General features: G+C 34.8%; 1 pseudogene; it reads left to right on the plus strand.

Moving 5' to 3' along the window:
* Positions 1-465: 465 nt before the first annotated feature.
* LOC112934180 (malate dehydrogenase, mitochondrial-like) lies at positions 466-8,098 on the plus strand (annotated as a pseudogene).
* Positions 8,099-17,442: the final 9,344 nt, after the last annotated feature.

A 17,442-nucleotide genomic window follows, 5' to 3' on the forward strand; every position in this document is an offset into this window, starting at 1 on the left:
TATGTTCCACATGGTGGTGGGAAATATTGTGTGAACAAATTTTTCTTTATTTTCTTCTCAAAGTAATGGATAAGGGGCTTCTGTAGGTATCATAAAGACATAGTAATGATGATAATAATAGCACACATTTTTTTGAAAGCTTGCTATGTGTCAGGTGTACCTCTAAGTGATTTACGCAGTTATATACTTAGGTTTTACAATGACCTTATTATACTCATTTTGATAATTAGGAAACAGTCACAGGAAGGTTAAGCAACTACATAATACAGGAAGTTACAAAGTGATCTACCTGAGAATATAGTGAGTGTTATATCCATTTGCTTGAGTAATGCATATTATTCTTTCAAATCATAAACTATGTTGTCTAAATAGATACATATATGTTCCATTTGAGAATAGTGAGAGGTTAGATTCTACTCTGTTGAAACTATTCCTAAATCTACTCTGTATTTGCTGCAAGTGTCCATGTCTACTCCCATTGCAGACATCACTGATCAGTCACTGCCCTTTTGCCAGGTAATTTTGGAAACCAGTCTCACAATTAGTATCCACGGGGCACTCCAGGACTGTGGACTGGAGCTGGCAGTTCTGGAAGCTCTCTGCTATCCTGCACGGAGGCAACATTGAGCCATCTAAAGCTTCTGAGAAGGAATTGACACATAAAATGATACATTTTGGAGAAATCTTTTGCAGGTATATGGAGTATGGATTGCCTTGTAAAAATAAAAAATAAGAATACAATCAGGAAGCCATTGAATAATTCAGTTTTAAGATGATGAGACCCTGGGGTAAAATGCTAGTGGTGGGAATGAGACAGAGAATGGACATGTAAAGGAGGAGTCAAGATTTGGTTAACAACTGGGTATATGGAGGGAGAGGAGTTGAGTAAACATGTCTCTGCCTCATTCTTCAGCTTTGGTCCCACAGTATACAAGTTACACACTGCAATTCAATCAATTTCATCTTTAGAGAGAAAGACCTTAGCAGTGTAGGCAGAAAATGGATTAAACAAACAAACGAACAAAAATCATTCCTGACTAAAATCACTACTTGGAATCAGAAGTTAAATTCCTACTGTCAAAGTAGGGAGTTCTTTTGTGTTTTATTTTTAGAGTATGGCTTGATGGACAAGTAGTTTTCAGAGGGAGTGATATAGTACCAGGACCAGAATTTCATAAAGCATGTATTAAAAAAAAAAAAGTAAAAGTGAACAAGCAAGTCTTCAGATATATCTCTTTTCCTGGCTAAATAAATACATACAACCTAAAATTAGAAAGAAAAGCTTTTTAAAATTTCTTTCAGTAGTATTATACTCTCAATTAATAAGTTTATTAACAGAATTATATGGAAGTTTTATAGTCAACCATTAACACACTTTGGCTATCATTTGTCCAGCACATACTAAATAAGATTTTAGGTGTTTATAAGGAAAAATAAAAGCACACACTAGGTCATATTTACCAATTTTTTGTAGTTTCAGAAACAATTCATGAAGATAAATGTTGAATTAAAATTCTATAAAATCAATTAAGCCCAGTTGAATTAAATATGCTAAGTGATAAAATCACTGACATCATAGTTTCTGATTCCCAATTGGAATTCTGTGCTGCTTCAGAATGGAAAGGGCAGTCTGGAAGTCGTGGTTTACAAGATATATAGAATTTTTATGTCTCTTTTTTATATGAATTATTTCAGATTTACAAAATATATTAAAGTTATCCTATAAACACCTATCTTGCCACGCAGCAAGTTAGTAACTGAGTTCTCAATACTGTCAAAGCCCTCTATGTCATGTGTTGTTTCTGAAGTTGTTGGCATAATGGGTATGCTTACATTTTTAAAATTGGCACTGCCTATGAAACATTAAGACACGTTTGTTGTAACCGTAACCTAAAAAATATTTACAATTCTGCCCTTGTCTCATAACACATTGTTATTATGCAAATTTACAGTACTGAATTACTTATTAACTGGAGCTATATGGAAACAATATTCATATTGATTACGAGTACTATAGATGTAAACAATACATCTTGTTATTTATTTAGCTAACATATTTTGTACATATTGAAGGCTTGAGGTGATAACGATGATGATAATGTTGGTGATCATTGCTGACTTTGATGAATAATTAAGCCTCCTTGTTTCTGTCATTTAAATTCAACAATATTTATTGAGTGTCTCTTATAAGTCACATACTGAAACATGCAGAAAAATACGAATCATAATAACATCAATAATATCAACTTGCAGTCATTTTAATAATGCATGTTCCTGTGCCAGGCACTATACTAAGATTTTACATGCATTTATCCATTTAATTTTAGTCAAATTCTTGTTTGCTGATGAGGCAGATGTTACATATTTTGCTCAAAGTCACAGAGCACAAGAGGTACGATTCGACTACCAGCTAGATAACTAGATAAATAAGCCACTATTCTTTTCTTCATAGGAAGTCTGAATAGGGTGTATGCACACAAAGATATAATAATCTAGACAAATAATTAGTAGCAGCATACACAAATTATGGAGCATTTCTCTTCTGGGATGAGGCAACCGACTTTCAAGAGGAAGCTGGCATGATGTTAATGCATATATTTGGCCATGTCATAGCATTTAAGAAAAAGGTAAACATTTCTTTATCAGTGTCAGGAACACTTAGGAGGACATGGAACAATTTCAAGTGGAGGAATTATATGATCTTATTGATTTATTAGTGGGTCCATTGGGGTAAACATGTGCACTTATAGGTGGACAGTGGAGGATAACCTATAAACCACAGAGGGAAGGGCCACAAAGAAAACACAGTGAAGTACGAACTAAGTTAGGAGTGATGCAAGAGGAAGTGAGGTGGCAGATATGAGAAATATCTGGAACTAGAATTGAGTGTGAGGTAGGTGATCAGTTGAAAATGCAATAGATTGAGAGAAAAGGCAAGAACTGTATAACTGAGTTTATTTTGTATTTTTAATTAAGGAAGGACTTCTAGCAGAAGCAGCTTGTGAAAGGAAAGTCATTCAGATTTTTGAACTCAAAAAAATGAAGAGTCTCCATGGTTGACTAAATCCTAATTTGGGCCTCTATGATATTAGAGAAGATTTAACTTATTATTATTGCTATTGTTGTTATTAGAAGCCTAAGGGATGTCATTATATCTTAATTACCATTTTTCTTGAGTCTTGTAAGATGTAGGCATCTGTTTCTTTCCTTGATGTCTCTAAAGACAAATAACTAAGGGACTATATGTGATGTCAGAATTCAGAATAAAGAGTAAAAAATAAATCAAATAAGCACCTATTTTTCTCACCTCTGGGCCATATATTTGAATAATATAAAAATACCTTGATGACTAAATTATCCAATTTTTAAAGTTAATAGTACCTAAATACATATGAAGCATTAAGTATATATGATGCTAACCAAAATAGTACTTTTCAACCATCATAAGAAGTAATTATGAATTAGTAAGTTGGAATTGAGGGTATAAGCTTTAATTATGAGAAGAAAAAGTTTTGAAGACCTACTGTACATCATGGTGATTATAATTAATAATAAGGTACTTGAAATTCACTAAGAGAGTACATCTCAAATGTTCTCAACATATAGACACACGCACACAAAGAACTACATGAGGTGATGGATGTTTAATTAGCTTGATTATGGTAATTTTCTCACAGCGTATGTATATATAAAAATTTCACATTGTGTACCTTAAATATATACAATCTTTCCTTGTGAATCATTCTTCAGTAAAATGTGGGGTGGCCTGGGTGAGACACTGCAGTTTATTCATTATAAAGTAGGTTGATTTGTTTTAAAGTTACTTTTATAGTAGCAAATAGAAAATTTAGCCCTCTAAAAAAAAGCCATTCATAATTGAGAATTAAGATCTGTTTGTAAAATCAAGAAGTCATGTCTTTTCATCTTTAATCTTTAACATTTAAGAGCTCATAATAATATAATAAATGATGGATAAACGTAAGAAAACTCAATCTAGCTAAGAAGTTAATAGTAAATTTTTATTTTGCCAAGTCATAGAAGTATTCATTTTGTTAATTTTGCAGTGATAGTCAAAATATTATTTATTTTTATATAAGTTGAATTTAAATATAATGCATAGTTTACTAACACTGTTTAGATTAATGGTATGAAATTTCATATGCCCCTTGTGAGGCATATGCAAGAAACTAAGTACAGAATAATTCTTTGAAAATTAAATGATGTTTTTTTATAAATAGAAGTTTATAGAAATGTGCTTTCCAAACAACTTTTTAGAAAATCTAATTTTAAAACATGGAAGTAGCTCTGTATTATTCTTTCAAGCCATCCCTCTTGTTCTCCAATGTTTGCTCTTGAAACACAAATCTAAAGACTAATTTCCAAATAGCTTGACTTTTGAAGGGATACATGCTTGTTATCCCTGCCTATTAGAGTGTTATAAATATTGCACTACGTATGTAATTGGGAGAAAAAATTATAAAGTAGGCCATCCTTTTTTATTGGATTTATATTTAAGACATCAATTCTAAAGCTTGCAGTTACTTGTCTCAGCTCCATGGTGGAGCCAAAAGCATGATCTTCACATTTTCCCCGGAATTGAAAGTAGGATCTATATATATCTTGAGAATTTACACTGAATTATAACAGTTAATATTTTATAAAATATGTTTACAAATAATGCATTCCTTCTGCAAATCTATTAGTAATGAAGTGACAATTGAAAGGGTCACAATTTAATTCATCACTTTATTAATGTCATCATTTGTATTACGACAATGCTGTGAATAACATGGATTGGGAAATAGGAGAAACAAGAGAAAAACACTTATAAAAAATGTTTTCATGAACTTTTAGGTTGCACTATTTATAGAAAAAAAGAGAGAAAAGAATAGTTTGTTGCAAACATTTTAAAAGTGGCCTGCAAATGTGCACAAAAGATATTTCTAAAAAAAAAAAAAAAAAAAAAAAAAAACAGGACAGGTAATTTAGTATTTTGTTTAAATAGTTGCTAAGTTTATAAAGTAAAAGAAAATTGCTGAATCTGGCATTCACTGATTAATAGTACTTTGCATTTAAATGAGACCTTTCACATTGAAAGTGCTTTTCAAGTATAAACTAATTAAGTCTCAAAACACTTCAGAAAGGCCAATCAACCCTCTTTTCAGGAATAGAGAAACTGAGGCTGGCTGGTTGAACAGATTTTTTTTTTTTCCCTCACCAGTCAGGGAATCTTACATAGTACTTTCTTCAAAATCAGAAAAAAAATAATTTTGTTATGATTTTCCACATATTGGGACTCATTTCTCTGTGTATTTGATACTTTAAAAATATTGAAATATCTTTTAAAACTCGGTGTTACTGAATTTTTCCATTAGCAAGAATTTGGTCAATTTATAGTTCAGTTTAGGTCCTAAATTAGAGAACTAACCAAATAAGAAGGAAATGGAAGATACCATTCAGTGAGCTTCATTAGCAATTACATGATTTACATAATGTCTAAGTACACCTGGTTTTGTTTTGTAAGATAAGACAATGTGTAATCACTTAAAAAGACTGGTTTTGAGGATTAGGTTTCATGTATGGCTAAAGCTATTACAAAAGCTTTATACAAAAGGTAAAGAGATCAAGCCCCTTCCTCTAGAGAAGTTAGGGAGATAGACTAAATAGAAGTTAAGATGGAAGGATGATAATGAACACCCATTTCTAAAAGCCATTATATTGTTTGTTTTAACTGCTAAAAGACATCATAGGGAAAAAATATATTTTTCTACCCATCTTTGGTTCTCAGTTGGGTCTCTATAACAAAGATAGATTAATAGGAGAAAAGCATGCAAATGTATTGAATATGTTTTACATGACATGGAGCCTTCATAAGGAAATGAAGACCTAAAAAGAAATGGCTAATTATGAGTGTGTTTTAATATTAGGTTTGTTAGAGAGTGGAGAGTCATGGACAACTGGTAGGACCATAAGAGATATGAGCTAAGAGTAGTAACTAAGGTTAACTTGGCAAGGCTTGCTCATTCCGATTCTTCTTGACATCCTTCAACCTTTGAAAATAAGGATGCTCCTTTCCTCTGAGTACAGAGAGGGTCCCTTTCACATAGGAGTCTTATACTTCAGGGAAGGATCAGAAAATCCTTCCTGGACCTGCTATTGCTCAAACTCCTTCAGCTTTAAAAAGTCAATATGCTCAGGTGCTCTATTATGCCCATCAACATCATGCAAAATAAGTTTATATATAATGTGTGCAAAATAAGTTTATATATATATATACACACATATATATATACACACACATATATACACATATATACACATATATACACATATATATATATACACACACACATAGTGTGCATACATACACATTCATCTGTATTTTTGGGTATCTGTTTTCTAAGTCATTGTGTAAAATTTGTTTTAGTTACCAAAAACCATTATGAAGATCTGTTTATTTATGTATACTCTGTGTGTACAAACACACACACATACATATACACAAATGTATGTGTGTACGTGTTAATTATTTGGTTATTTTGATGTTGAGGATTTTCTATATGTTAAGCAAAGTGCCATGTACTTGGGGATTAAGGGTTGGAAGCACAAGACTGAATAAAATAGAGGCTAGAGCCTCAAAGAACTTAAGGGGAAGGAAATACAATAATACAATTTAGGAATTATCTAATGGATATTCAATTGATCTGGTATATCATATAATGGTATTTCACTTGTCATACAAAGTAAAAGCAAAAATACAAGTAAATAAACTAAGGACAGTAAAAAAATAATTCATATGGGATTTGGAAAAATTGAAAAAATCCAAAGATTATTCACTCTTCCCAAAAGTATTTTTTCTCATGTAGAAGCATAACGTCAGGTGGAGGTGGTTGGTGTCACCTGCCCGCCGCCGGCTCCTGCGCCTGCCCTTGGGCTCCCTGCCCGTTCCAGCCAGCCGTGCCCTCCGCCCTCGCTCTCCGCCGCAGCTTCAGCACCTCGGCCCAGCACATGCTAACGTAGCTGTGCTTGGGGCTTCCGGAGGAACTGGGCAGCCCCTTGTGCTGCTTCACATCTTAGTGAGCCGCCTGACCCTCCGCGATGTTGCTCATACACCCGCAGTGGCCGCAGCTCTGAGCCACATCGAGACCAGAGCCACCGTGAAAGGCCACCTCGGGCCTGAGCAGCTGCCGGATGGCCTCCAAGGCTGCGATGCGGTGGTTATTCCAGCCGGAGTCCCAAGAAAACCAGGCGTGACACGGGATGACCTGTTCAGCACCAACGCCTCAATTGTGGCCACCCTGACTGCGGCCTGCGCCCAGCATTGCCCCGAGGCCATGATCTGTGTCATTTCAAATCCGGTCAACTCCACCATCCCAACTGCAACGGAGGTTTTCAAGAAACACGGAGCTTACGACCCCAATAAAACCTTAGGGGGGACGACCCTGGACATTGTCAGGGCCAGCACTTTCATTGCAGAACTAAAGGGTTTTGGATCCCACGCGAGTCAATGTTCCTGTCATTGGCGGTCATGCAGGGAAGACCATCATCCCCCTGATCTCTCAGTGCGCTCCCAAGGGGGACCTTCCCCGGGACCAGCTGACAGCAGTCACTGGGCGGATCCAGGAGGCCGGCACGGAGGTGGTGAAGGCCAGAGCTGGAGCAGGCTCTGCCACCCTGTCCATGGCATACGCTGGAGCTCGGTTTGTCTTCTCCCTTGTGGATGCAATGAATGGGAAGGAAGGAGTTGGCGAATGGTCCTTTGTTAAATCCCAGGAAGCAGACTGTGCCTATTTCTCCACACCATTACTGCTGGGGAAAAGGGGCATCGAGAAGAATCTAGGCATTGGCAAGATCTCCCTTTTTGAAGAGAAGATGATAGCAGAAGCCATCCCCGAGCTGAAGGCCTCCATCAAAAAGGGAGAGGAGTTTGTGAAGAGCATGAAATGAAAGGGCAGCCAGCTAGCAGTCCGTTTCCCTAACTTATGAAGGCATCATGTCCCTGCAAAGCCATCTCCTGCCCTCATGTTTCTGTTGCGTTAACCACCAGTGTCATGTTAACGTCACCGCCCCTTCCAATCGCAAGTCCGTCAATATGTGCATCAATTAAAGCAGGCTTCCATTTTCTTTAAAAAAAAAAAAAAGAATCATAACTTCAAATTCTCAGTGATTATTCCTCAAGTGTTCTTGTCTTTTTCTTTCCCCATGGTTCTATTTTCCAGCCTATCAAATGAATTAAGTATTTGAATATATCAAAACAGGTACTGTGATGTATAGCAGCTCTCTTCTCCGGTCAGGAGTGATTTCTAGATATTTCTGTGCTCACATAACCTGTGCTGCTCATAGATCACAAAAAGAAATGAACTCAGCAACTCAAGAACATTATTACAGAATATTTGAATAGTTGCCATTGCTACTGTGTGAAACAGAAAATAAAGCATAGGAGATAAGACAGCCATGAAAAAAAAGAAAAGCTTTCTCTAAAGTATAATCTGCTTAACTTACTTTAAAAGTAACAATATACTAGGAAGCTCTCAGTGATGTTTTTAATTCAGCTTTGCACTCTCTTAATGGTCAGAGACGTTTTTCAAAACTAAATTTTATCAAAGTGATCTATGTTTATAGGTTGGGAAGTGAATCAATAATAGAATCAGAATTTTAATAAAATGCTTGCAGATTAGTCAAAACTTTATTTTATGTAATCCCTTACAGATAGACAAGTTGGAGATTTTCATTAAGTGTGAAATGGTGTTCAATTCTATATCCAATTTTCACTCATGTATTCGTTCATTCGACAAAACTATATCTAGTACTGCTTAGGTACTAGTCCCCGTTTAGCACTGCAGAAAGAAATTGTCCACCCTCGAGGAGATTGTCTAGGGAAACATATTTTTCCAACTAGTGGTATGCAAGTTGCAACACAGTGACAGTGCATATGCAAAATGTCCTATAGGAATAAACTTGAAGATAGTTCTTTTAGAAGGAAACCAGCTCTTTTTTTTTATGGGAGAACTAACATGGACTTTATAGTAAAGAGAGAAAAACATTTTAATAAGCAGGAAATATGGTTGCTGGACAGTGCATTAAAGCCATAGGGAAGCATAAGCCAGAGGCAAAGTCACAAGAGGGTGAGGATGAATGGCAGATAAAATCTTATAATTATCATTTTTCTTGTATGTACAATTTTGCAGTCCTAATAAGTGGTGTTATAAACCATGTTATTTCCCCCCTCCAATTTAATACCAGGAAAGAGAATAAGTAAGGAATTCTTAAGAGGACTCCAAGAGCTCTCCCAGAGCTATTCTTGATCATGGAAACGTTGATCTTTTTTGAAGGGACAGAAGCTGAGATCTTTTTGTCTGCCATCTTGGTGATGTAATAAGTAAGAAATCCCATATATAGTTGCATTTCCTTCAAGGGATGGGAATTTCTAACACTACTCCAATAGACATCATTATGGGTGCCAGTTACTCATAATAAATATAGTGAGTTAGTATATAACAGTGGAGGTTTTCATCTGATGAAAATATAAAAATATTTTAGACAAAATATTCTATAAACTTATACAATTCATACACAAATGCACATATGTACAATAAGCTCAGTTAAGGAATTCATTGGTTACTCTAATGGCTTGCTTTGGACTTTATTCAAGTTCTCTTTCAGAACACACTTAGGAAATCACTTAGTAAAACCTCAGAAAAGGAGAGGAGGAGGAAATGAATACTTATCTCAGGGAATGTGCTGGGGACTTTATATGGATTAATTTATTTAATTAAATAAACTAATCCATTTAATCTCTTCAAAATTTGAATGAGAAAACTATGATTAGATAAAGTCATGTCTTTGAGATCACACTAGATGTATAAGACAGAGCTCATATTTGAGCCCTATTCTATTTATTCTAAAGCCCATCTTCTTCCTAATGTTACTAGCATGATTTTTTTCAGAGGTCTTCAGTAGTTCGGTATTATAAGTATTTTCTATTTAACAGACTGAAAATTCATTTGCAGAAATTTAAGTCCCCAATGTCTGATTGGAAGTTACAAATGATGTACTGACAAGTTTGTGTATTTGATTTACAAACAACCAGTTGAATTTTAATTATTTAAATGGCATTTATATCTATCAAAATGAAAATTCTAATTTATTTTGTGGATTGGAATCCTTATCCTTCCTCCAAAATTCTTAATTTCATCAATAAAATTTAAAACTATAAAAGAACAAAAACAAAAAATAGGCAAAATATTAGGCATTATTTCTTTAACATATTGCCATATTTTTCAATCTACATTGTCAATGGATAGCTCCCTAGTTATCCTTAACGTGTTTATTTAGACATTTTCTATGAAAAAAATGTAGAGACCCATTAAAAAGTCATCTGAGTAGGTTTTTATATGTTTAAATTAATTAAAAACATACCATTGGTGTGCTTAAAATTTCCTTTTGGCTATTTTTTAGAACTTAATCTTCAACTAGTACAAATATTTTATCAAAAGTTAATAGTGGAATTTTATATGTTCTTATGTTGATAGAAGCTTTTATTTTCTTTATAAAAACATTTTTCCCCCATGGAACGATGTCAGCAAGACAGCAGAGTAGGAAATCCTAGCCTCTATCCCTCAAGATCATGAACAAAACAGCTCTAGGTGAGCTCTGGAGTCCACTCAAGAAACTTTAGCAATACAATAGGAAAACAAACAAACACATGAGAATAACCATGCATAAAGGGAAGAAAGGACAGCTTTTTTTTTTTTTTTTTTTTTTTTTTTTCTGTACCATCCAGTCCCCCATGCTGGCACTGATAAGCACCAAGAGGGAACTTCTTATTGGAAAGAGTTTCCCTCACTGAGAAAGGTAGAACAGGGGGAACAACCAGCTTCTCCAGCCTTTCAGGGCACTGCACAAGAAGGACCTGGTTTAATTTCCCCTCACCCAGAGACTGTCAAAGCTGAAACATAGAGATAGCCCACGCTATCTTGTATCAGTCAGCCATCACAGGGAGTGACTGCAGTTCTCAATGACCTGTTCTGCAGATGACCCCAGTAGTTTTTGCCAATGAAGGATTCAACAGCAGCACAGCTGCTGTGAACTTCCTATAGATTTTTTCAGCTTTCACCCAACAGGTATTAGCTTCCCTGACATGAACCACCTGAGTTTCTCTCTACTCTTCCACCCCTTCACTCTTGGAATTAGCACCAGCAGCCAGCCCAGGCCTCTGACACTGTACAGGTGCAAGATTCCAGCCTAGACCACCACAGCTGTCACTTGGGGCTAAGCCCTCTATCTATGCTCTTGCACACCATTGGTCTGATGCATGACATTTGCCTGCATTGCCTCCTGCGTACCTACAGCAAGATCCTGCACAGAAGCACACACCAGTAGACAAAGCCACAAAAGTTGCTTCTTATGGGCCAGATTAGCCCAATCTCTTGTTACTGGCTTATACCACTAGGCTCACCTGCAACTAGTCCCCCCAGCTGTCAATCTGCACTTCCTTGGCCCTACTCCTGTCACTGGCCTCATACCATCTACCCAACTGTGAGGAGATGTGCAACCACAGGAATACACATTGCTAGGCTTCATTGTTGTTCGTAGACCTGGAACTGGCCTTATCTCTTGTCAGTGGCATATCTTCTATCAGGCTTACCTGCAGCTGCCCTCTCCAACATATACTTGGACTATCTCCCAAAATCAATCACCACTGCTGGGGAACCAACAGGCATGGTAGTACACGCCAACAGCCAGGAACCCCACAGCTGCCAATATGTCCACAATTGGCTTCAACATTTGCTGGTTGCCCTGGTCCTCACCACTACATATGTGTATGCAACCACACCCTGGCATTACAGATGCAACTGTAGCTAGCCCCTGTAGTTAAATGTCTGCATACCACTGACTGGTGACTACTGCTATCTGCACTGGTGTTTAGCTGCTGGGCTGGGAGGTGCCACTGAGAACTCAAGTTAAAGAGAAGGAAATCAAAGTATATCATACAATTATGGAAAATCATCAGCAAAAGAAGAAGAAAAAGGAAAAAAAAAGAAACTACATAACAGCCATAAAACAATTAGCAAGATGGCAATAGTAAGTCTGTATATATTAATAGTTACTTTCAATATAAATAGATTAAATTATTCAATCAAAAAGCACAGGATGTGTGGCTCCTGGGTGACTCAGTCAGTTAAGGATCTAATTCTTAAAAAAAAAAAAAAAAAAAAAAAAAAAAGATTTTATGTATTTATTCATGAGAGACACACAGAGAGAGGCAGAGATATAGGCAGAGGGAGAAGCAGGTTCCCTGAGGGGACCCCTATATGGGACTTGATACCAGGACCCCAGGTTTACTCCCTGAGCCGAAGGCAGATCCCAAGGATCTGACTCTTGATTTTGTCTTAGGTCATGATCCCAGTGTCATGGTATCGTGGGATTGAGTCCTGCTCTGGGCCCTGGGCTCAGTGCATAGTCTCTTCAAGATTCTCTACCTTCCTGCCTCTCTGTTCCTCCCCCCTCTAAAATAAATAGATATATAAAAATCTTAAAAAAAAAAAAAGAAAAGCAGCACAGAGTGGCTGAATGGAATGAACTCTATGCTATCTGTAAGAGATACACTTCAGCTTCAAGACACATACAGGCTCAAAATAAAGGGATAGAAAAAGATATTCTATACAAGTGGAAAACAAAAGAAAACAGGGATAGCTACTCTTATATCAGACAAAACAGAGTTTAAGTAAAAAGACTATATAGCAAGAGACAAAGTTTTTTTTTATAATAATAAAGGATCATTTTATAAAGAGGATATAACAATTGTAAATATACCTGCACCCAACATGTAGCACCTAAATATATTAAGTAAATACTAGCAGATCTGAAAGGAAAATTAAAAAAACAATAAATAATAGTATTGGAAACTTCAGTAGTATGGGACTTCAGTATCCTACTTTCAACAATGGACAGGTAGTACAAACAGAAAATCAACAAAGATATCTTGGCCTCATTGGGACCAAAAGGACCCAACAGAAATTTATAGAATATTCCATTGAATGGCTCCAAAATACACATCCTTCTCAATTACACATGGACAATTTTCTAGTATAAGTATTTAGGTCAAAAAACATGTTTAAGCAAAATTAAAAATTATTGTACCATATACCTTTTCCCACCATAGTGATATGAAACCAGATATCAGTAATAGGAGGAAACTAGGAAATTCACTAATATGTGGAAATTATATAACATATTCCTGAACAACCAGTGAGTCAAACAGGAAATCAAAAGGGAAATTTCAAAGAAATCTTGAAACAGAGAAAAATGGAAAAAAAAAAAAAACATACCAAAATTTATGGATGTAAAAAGCAATTCCAAGAGGAAAGCTTTATATCAATAAAGGTATCATTTATATCAATAATGCTTACATTACAAAAAAAGAAAGATCTCAAATGAGCTAATTTATAGCTCAAGGAAATAGAAAAGAACAAACTATGTCCTAAGTTAGCTAAAGGAGGGAAATTAAAAATAAGAGCAGAAATACATGTGATAGATAAAAGAAAAATAACAGAAAAGATCTATGAAACTGAGTTAGTTTGTTGACAATACAAATACAATTGACACACATTTAGCTAGATTGATCAAGAAAAAAGAGAATAAACTAAAGTAAAATTGTAAGTAAAAAAGGAGACATTACCAATGATACTGTAGAAATACAAAGGATCATATTACTATGAACAAATATGTGCTAAAAAATTGTACAACTTAGAATAAATAAATAAATGCTTAGAAACATGTAACCTATCAAGACTGAATCAGAGAAATAGAAAATCTGAACAAGCCAATAAAAGTAAGGATATTTGAATCAGTAATCAAAAAGCTAAAAAAATTTTAAAAAATTAAAAAAACCCAAAAAGCTCCCAACAAAGCAACCCTCAGAGCCAAATAGACTCATGATTGAATTCTTTTTTTTTAAGATTTTATTTATTTATTCATGAGAGACACACAGAGAGAGGCAGAGACATCGGCAGAGAGAAAAGCAGGCTCCATGCAGGAAGCCCGATGTGGGTCTTGATTCCAGGACTTCAGAATCATGCCCTGGGCAGAAGGCAGATCTCAATTGCTGAGCCACTCAGGCATCCCAGAATTCTACCAAATATTTAAAGAAGAATTAATGCCAATTCTTCTCAAACTCTACCAAAAATTGAAGAGGAAGAAATACTCCTAAACTCATTTTATGAGGCCAATATAACTCTGATATCAAAGCTGGAGAAGGATAGTACAAAACAAACAAACAAGCAACAAGAACGACATCATAACTATAGGCCAATATCCTTGATGAATATAAATGCAAAAATTGTCAACAAAATAGAAACAACCCAAATTCAACAGTGTGTTAAAAGGATCATACACTATAATTAAGTTGGATTTATCATTGGGATAAAAGCATGGTTCAACATATGCAAATCAAAAATGAAATACACCACATTAGTTGAATGAAAGACAAAAATCATAAGTTCATTTCAATGAATGCAGAAAAAGCATTTGACAAAATTCAGCATGTTTTCATGATAAAACTGTTAACAAATTGGGTATAGGAGGAATATACCTCATCATAATAAAGGCTGTATATGAAAAACTCTCAGTTAACATTATACTTAATGGTGAAATATTGAAAGCTTATCCTCTAACATCAAGAACTAAGCAAATAAACTCACTCTCATTACTCCTATTCACCCTAGTATTGGAAGTCCTAGCCAGAGCAATTAGGCAAGAAAAAGAAATAAAAGGCAACCAAATCAGAAAGGAAGTAGTAAAACTGTCTCTGCTGATGATATGATCTTGTATATAGAAAATCCTAAAAACTCCACCAAACAATTGTTAGACTTAATAAACAAATCCAGTGAAGTTTCATTACACATAAACAATACTCATAAATCAGTTCTTTCTATAAACTACTAACAGTGAATTATCTGAAAATTTTCTTTAAAAAGTATCCTATTTATAGTAACATCAAAAAACAGCTATTTTGATATAGATTGCATTAAATGCATAGATTTCTTTAGTTAGTATTGAGATTTTAAAATTTGTTCTTCCACTCCATGAGCATGGCATGTTTTTCCAACTCTTTGTGTCATCTTCAAAATACTTAGAAATAGATCTAACTAAGAAAGTGGAAGATCTATACACTAAATTCTATAAGATATTGATAAAAGGATTTGAAGGAGACACAGATAAATGAAATAGGAAATATAGAAAAAAAAACTAAAATTTGTATGGAACCATATAAGTCCTGAATACTCAAAGCATCTTGCAAAAGAACAAAGCTGGTGGTTTCACACTCCCTGATTTCAATAAAGCTATAGTAATCAAAACATTATAATGATATAAAAACAGACACATAGACCATTGGGACAGAATCAAGAGTGGAAATATATGGTGAACTAATATTTGACAAGGGAATCATGAATACACAATGGGGAAAAGGAAGTCTTCAATAAATGATACTGGGAAAACTGGATAGCCATACACAAAAGAATGAAATTGGATCCTTATCTTATACTGCTCAAAAAATAACTTGAAATGGGGTAAGGATTTAAATGCATGACCTGAAACTATAAAACTCCTAGAGGAAAACATAGGGGAAAAGTGTCTTAACATCAGTCTTGGCAACAATTTTTGGATATGAAACTAAAAACACAAGCAACAAAGCAAAAATATAAAAGGAGGACTACATCAAACTAAAAAACTTCTGCACAGCAAAAGAAACAATGAAATGAAAGGCAACCTAAGAAATGGGAGAAAATATTTGTAAGCTATATATTTGATACAGGGGTTAATATTCCAAATATTTAAGTAATTCATGCAACTCAATCACAAAAACCTCAAACAATTTGATTAAAAAACAGGCAGATGACTTGAATAGACATTTTTTAAAGGAGATATACAGATGGCCAACAAGTTCATGAAAAAGTGCTCAACATCACTTATCATCAGGGAAATGTAATTCAAAACCACAGTGAGGTATCAGCTCACATCGGTCAGAAAGACTATAGTCAAAACCAACCAACAAACAAAAAAAAAAAACAAATGTGGCAAGGATGTAGGGAAATGGGAACATTGGTACTTTATTGTTGAGAATGTAAATTGGTACAACCACTATGAAAAACAGTGTAAAGTTTCCTCAAAAAATTAAAAAATAGAACTACCATATAATTCAGCCATATATACTTCCAGGTATATATCAGAAAGAAATGAAACTCCTATCTTAAAGATATATCTGCACTCCCATACTCACTACCGTTTATAATGACTAAGAGATGGGAACCTAAGTATCCATCAATGCATGAATGGATAAAGAAAATGTAATACACATACATACACACACACATACACACACAATGAAATATTAATCAAATGTTAAAAAAAATGAAATCCTGACATTTATGACAATATGGATGTCATATTTAGTCTTTGTCAGATTTTGAGGGTGTTAAATGAAATAAGTTAGATGGGAAAAGACAAATACTTTATGATCACACTTATATATGGAATCTAAAAACATCGAATTAATAGAAATAGAGAATGGAAAGATGGCTACCTGGGGTCTAGGGATAGGAGAAATGCGGAGATATTGGTTAGCAGGTACAAACTTTCAGCTATAAGAAGAATAAATTCCAGAGATCTTACATACAGCACAATGACTATAGTTAACAATAAAGAATTCCTTTTGTGGGGGTCCCTGGGTGGCTCAGCTGTTTAGCGCCTGCCTTTGGCCCAGGGCATGATCCTGGAGCCCCAGGATCGGGCTCCCGGCATGAAGCCTGCTTCTCCCTCTGCCTGTATCTCTGCCTCTCTTTCTTTCTGTGTCTATCATGAATAAATAAATAAAATATTTAAAAATATTGCTTTTGTGAAAGTTGTTATGAGATTAAGACTTTAATGTTCTTACCATAATAACAGTAGGAACAACAAAATGCTAGTTATGTAACATAAAGGTTGTGTTAACTAATCTTATTGTGGTAAACATTTTACAGTATATATATGTGTGTATCAAATCACCTTTTACACTTTAAACTCACACAATGTTACTTGTTTATTGTATCTCAATAAAGCTGGAAAATATATTTTTCTATTACTGGAAATAGAGTCTAATTCAGGAAAGTGGAAATGATTCCTATTTTTTCCTCTTTTTTTTTTTTTGCTCTTTATATCTATAGTATCTTCTCCTTAAATAGTAAGGGGGACACAGGTAATTTATTGGTTTATCTTCCATATTTATGTATACATTATAAAAAATACCCTTCAGATTAAACCTTGCCTACTTAATAAGCATAATTAACATGTTTGCATCATCCCACTTCAATTTCCCCATCTATCAATTTATTTATTTTATACAGAGACAGCAATGTATGCACTTTCCAAAATTTATTTACTTATATATATGTGCAGTTTATA

Source organism: Vulpes vulpes, chromosome 9 (genome assembly GCF_048418805.1).
Source record: "Vulpes vulpes isolate BD-2025 chromosome 9, VulVul3, whole genome shotgun sequence".
In the NCBI taxonomy this organism is placed as follows: Eukaryota; Metazoa; Chordata; class Mammalia; order Carnivora; family Canidae; genus Vulpes; species Vulpes vulpes.